We start from the raw sequence: 5,857 nt of genomic DNA on the forward strand, positions 1-5,857 counted from the left end.
GAGTTGACATCTGACGGTGGTGATAGGCCAATGACGGTAAAAAAAAAAAAAAAGCTGGGAGGTTGTGTCAAAGCTTAGCTCAGTAGCTTATTATGTTGGATACATACATGTAATTTAATTTGCCGAAACATAGGGTTTGTATTTGTTTTGTCCCACTTCTCAAGAATCACTGATTTATATATAGCCTATAGTGTTTGGATCACAAATTCGACAAGTTTGCATGAATAATTTTTCTTTTAAACAATTCTGTTTCTTACACTAAATGATAATGACTAATTATTAATAACTTTTCGACCTAAACATAAACCTGAGCATCAGCGATACCTTGATAAATGAAGTTGGGTCAGTCATCCGTCGTACCCCTTCAGTCGTCCAACTGGATCAATGAGCCAACACATGGCTTGAACATCATATTTGATCTTTACTGTAGGACTGTGCTCTATGACAGCTATCCCATCAGCAGTAACGGTCCACAGCAGGATTTAGCTGATAGGGAATATTCCTGTATCCTATGTGCCTCAAATCTCTGTGTGAATAATGAAAACAACATTTTGCTCATCTCCTGTAGTTTAGTTTTGTGAAAGCAAATTCTTTCCCCACAAAGTGGAAGAAAGAATCTGATGGAAAAACATACTTTTTAAAATGTTTCTTGAAAGTCGCAAAATGTCCAATAAGACTGAGTAGGTCTGCTTCCAAGATTACATTATAAAAAATATTTCATTGTCTAAAAACGTTTTCATTAGTGTGTATGTCCCCTGATGGTCTGCATGCCATTTTTAAAGGCCTCATCACGAGGAGAATACAATAGTGTAAGACTACTTTACTGTGTCATGATAAAACACTGGAAGTCGGTTTTCAGGAACTCAAAGCATCTGATTCTTTGTTCAAATCTTAACGAAGCGCTGGAAATCCTTTGTGTAAGTCTGGTCTGTGTGTATCAGAACAGAGTCAGTGCTTGTCTTTCATCAACACGAGGCACAGCTCGTTATTGTCCTAGTGTTTGTCATCAGCCTAGGCTCTGTAACTGCAGACTGATGGTTAGTGGACACAGTTAACCTTCCTCAGCGCCTCACGCCGTTTTTCATTAGCCACGCGAACAGATTTGCAGATTTATTTTGTGAGAGATTAAACATAAGGCATGTCTGAATGGCAATATTGTAACTAAGACTGTAAATATGTAAAAAAATAAAAATGTATACAAAGATATTGACAAAGATGTGAAAGAGATCCTGAAATGTCATATTATGATGTATATTAAAGTATATGAAGAACTGCTGCTAAGGTCTGTACATTGCACTTCAGTAAGAAATAAAAAAGTGAATGTTTGTACTGTATTATGTGAATAAACCCACAACATCTTGCAATTTTACCTTGGCTTGATGTTTTTTTTGATTATTCAGATTTTGATGTTACATATCTAAAACACAAAACTGAAAGAATGAGCGGTGATATTGGGGTGTTTCCTCTATGTCAGCTTCATCATCAGGTTCAGGAGCATCCAGACTAATATTAAAGAGGCCCTCCTTCCTCCGGTGTGTCCCAGGGGAAATCCAGGGGGAAATGGTTATCTCAGTTAGGCTCGGTGGCAGGTGTCACACAGACCAGCCGCCTAATAAGCCTGGAGGAAGAAGAGAGGGGGGGGGGGGGCTAGAGGTATGCCCCCTCAGCAGCATCCACCTTTCCCCCTAAGGCCATGGAGTCCAATGACTGTGTGCTCTACAATAAACAGCGTAATTGACAATTTGCTGCACTGGCTGGTCACGGCCAGCCAGCTATAATCTAATGGACGGGGACACAGAGGTAAGACACAGAATCTTCTCTCTCCAAGTCTCTTGCTGTTTGTCATTGAAATCTGACAGCCATAACTCACTATAAGTATAACACTATTTTAACATGTAGGCTTAGAGGTTTAGAGTTCAACTATAAACCTTTCACTGGGTCTCAAATAAACCTCCAATAACTCTTTTTGGCCATAAAAAACTGATTATGAACACATTAGCCACGTTTCCAACAAAACTACCAGGAACTCCTCGATCACAAACCTTTAGTTCCTGGGCCGCATGGCTGTGTGTGTTTCCACCGGGGTCTGAAGTCCCTGGGAGGTTAATGCATATCAGGCCGATGACGTATGGAGAAGGAGTAACAGTATCTGCACTGCACGTCATTTTTTAACAGGCTACACTGTAAAAAAAAATTAGTTTTATAATTTACAGGAACTAGTTCCTTTGGTGGAAATGCAGCTATTGACAGGTTTGCATTTAAAACCTTATACTCTTTATTTTTTCTATTCTACACCCTACATCTGACCATAAAAATAATCTACTTCGGATGCAGTCAGGCCCCCAGGACGAGTGCCTTCTTTCGCTGTCCAGCAGGGCTCAGTGGCCATGCCTGGTGCTGCAGTTGTTTGAGCCGGCTGTTGACGGGTCAGTAAATTCATACGAGTCCAGAAGCAGATATCCCCGTTCACTCCAATACAAGCGGGAAACAGGAATGTGTCTCAGCAAAAACATTTTGGATATCAATCAAAGTCTCATACTTATCTTTAGACCATGTACTAATAAAATTAAAGTTTTCTATTTTCAAATCGCCACCTCAAGCGTTTTATTAGCTGTTTTATTTTCTGTTTTAGCCGTTAGCCCGCGGAGGAGTGGGACCTACGACTTTGAGCTTACAATGCTGGCGAACGAGAATATTTCTACATCCAGAACGTCATGCGCTAGGGCCGTTAGGCACCCATGATGCGGATGAAAATTCTGATCCTGTATGTCTCTCTGCGCCAATGAGCAGCTTTCATAGGAATTAATGTGCGCCATGTTTTAATACTGTGTCCTTTTTCTTTATATGTCCATGGATGCAGTAGGCATACACTTGGAGACCTGGGGGCCTCCAAGCAGATCATAATTTAAAAATTCAAAAAAATCATCATCATCATCATCATCATCATTAACTTTATTGAAAAATTCTCAATACATAAATCAAAGGTAGGGGAGAGTAGGGTGAGTTGTGCCACTTTTTTTCAGAGCAGTAACATGCTTTTTTCAGTTGCAATTTTTTAATCGGACCACTTTTTCTTCACCTATGTAAAGCGACATAAAATTGTAAATGCTATTTTATATCATTTGAGCGATAACAGTGATGTAAACCTAAAATTCACTATCCTCAGCTGGAGTTTGTTTGTCAACACCAACGCCGTTGACCGCAGCAGTTATTTCCTTCCTAACTGCTGCCTTCTGACGTTATATCTGTCTGTCAGCTGCTAAATGTCTGACCATGTCCGACAGCTTGTCTCACAGTGTATCTGTGCTGTACTGTATTGTGCAGTGAGCAGGTTTGGTACCGTGGGTTATTGGAGCTTTGTCATTGAAAACAGCTGCCCGCTGTGGCCTAACTCCACACTACAAGAGTGGCGAGAGCAACCCAAAACAGTAAAGTTGCAGCTGGACAGCTTAACAATGAGCTGACACTCACTATAAAGCTCCATAAAGCTGAGGGGAGCTGCCCATTCTGGTGATAATATTCTTTATGTTGATTACGATGAGTGACCCCCTTTTTATAATGTTATTTTACACATTATGATCACTATATCAATAATGGCCCCATTTGATAAACATGTGTGGCCAATAATAATTTAATTATCTTTAATTTCACAAACACAGCGATAAACAAATATATACAGATGTGTGCAGCAGAACTGGAAAAGCTTCATAGTAACCTAAACTGACAATCAACACTTCAGTGTTAAAGTCAGAATATGGGCCTTTTTCCTGGAGGACATTTGTCTAAATGTCCTCCATGAAAAAGGCCCATATGACATGTTGGAGGTGAATGTAATAAAATTAATGATGGGCTTAGTTCCATTTAGCTGCTTTAAAGCTCTGCGCACTGTGAGCCATCAAATGTCTGTGAAAAAGGACTGTAGGGACTACATCTAAACTGAGAGAGAAGACAATAGATACTCCTTTATTTAACTCACTTCAAAGAAGAGGGTGTTACTAAAATGTGGGAGAGCATAGAGTGGAGGAAATAAGTATTTGATCCCTCACTGATTTTGTAAGTTTGCCCACTTACAATGAAATGAACGGTCTATAATTTTAATGCTAGGTTTATTTTAACAGAGATAGACAGAATATCAAAAGGAAAATCCATAAAAATCACATTTCATTGAGTGAAATAAGTATTGATCCCCTATCAAAACATTGCTTAGTACTTGGTGGAGAAACCCTTGTTGGCAAGTACAGAGGTCAGACGTATCTTGTAGTTGATAACCAGGTTTCAGACATCTCAGGAGGATATTTGGACCACTCCTCTTTGCAGATACTCTCCTAATCTTTAAGGTTTCGAGGCTGTCGCTTGAGCTTCAGTTCCCTCCACAGATCTATTGGATTAAGGTCCGGAGACTGGCTAGGGAGGCCACTCCATGACCTTAATGTGCTTCTTCTTGAGCCACTCCTTTGTTGCCTTGGCTGTATTTTTAGGGTCATTGACGTTCTGGAAGACCCATCCTCGACCCATTTTTACGGACCTGGCTGAGAGAAAGAGGTTGTCACCCAGTATCTCATGGTACATGGCCCCATCCATAGTTCCCTCGATGCAGTGAAGTCCACCTGTCCCCTTAGAAGAGGAACACCCCCAAAGCATAATGCTTCAACCTCCATGCTTGACTGTGGGGATGGTGTTCTTGGGGTCATAGTCAGAATTCCTCTTCCTCCAAGCATGGCGAGTCACTATGATACCAAATAACTTGATTTTGTTTTAATCTGACCACATCACCTTCTCCCAAGCATTCTCTGAGTCGTTCAGGTGTTCATTGGCAAACTTCAGACGGTTCTGTACATGTCCATTCTTGAGCAGGGGGACCTTACGGGCACTACAGGATTTCAATCCATTACGGCATAGTGTGTTACCAATGGTTTTCTTGGTGACTGTGGTCCCAGCTGCCTTGGGATCATAAACAAGCTCCTCCTGTGTAGATCTGGGCTGATCCCTCACCTTTCTCATGATCATTGATACTCCACAAGGGGAGATCTTGCATGGAGCCCCAGACCGAGGGAGATTGATAGTCATTTTGTGTTTCTTTCATTTTCGAATAATCGCACCAATAGTTGTATCCTTCTCACCCAGCTTCTCGCCAATGGTCTTGTAGTCTATTCCGGCCTTGTGCAGGTCTACAATCTTGTCCCTGATGTCCTTAGACAGCTCTTTGGTCTTGCCCATGATGGAGATGTTGGAGTTTGATTGATTGACTCTGTGGACAGGTGTCTTTTATACAGGTAACAAGTTGAGACAGGTGTGTTTATACATGAAACTAGTTGAGATTAGGAATATTTTTTTAAAGCACGAGGACTAATCTGTGGGAGCCAGAATTCTTTATGGTTGGTAGGGGATCAAATAATTGTTTCACTCAATGAAATGCCAATTAATTTATATATTTTTTTATGTGATTTTCTTTTTGATATTCTGTCTATCACTGTTAAAATAAACCTAGCTTTAAAATTATAGACCGCTCATTTCATTGTAACTGGACAAACTTACAAAATCGGTGAGGGATCAAATAGTTATTTCCTCCACTGTAGGCCTATCTGTGAGACATGCATTTGTACCGGAATGTGCCTAAAAAGGCTTTATCTGAGCAGGAGGGCTGTAACCACCTAACTTTACACCAACATATATTTATCCTCATAAAAGCCACAGGTTGGAATAACTCAGTTCCTGTTTGCATTCAACACATCTTCACACTGGTTCTGCTCTTGTTAACACCAGAAAGTGTGACTTTCAAAATGATGCATATCTTTTTGAACTGAACAATATGGGGAGAGGGCTTTGTGTTTAAAAAAGATGAAAATGAGACTGGGAA

Source organism: Ammodytes marinus (assembly GCF_949987685.1).
Source record: "Ammodytes marinus genome assembly, chromosome: 21".
Taxonomy (NCBI): domain Eukaryota; kingdom Metazoa; phylum Chordata; class Actinopteri; order Uranoscopiformes; family Ammodytidae; genus Ammodytes; species Ammodytes marinus.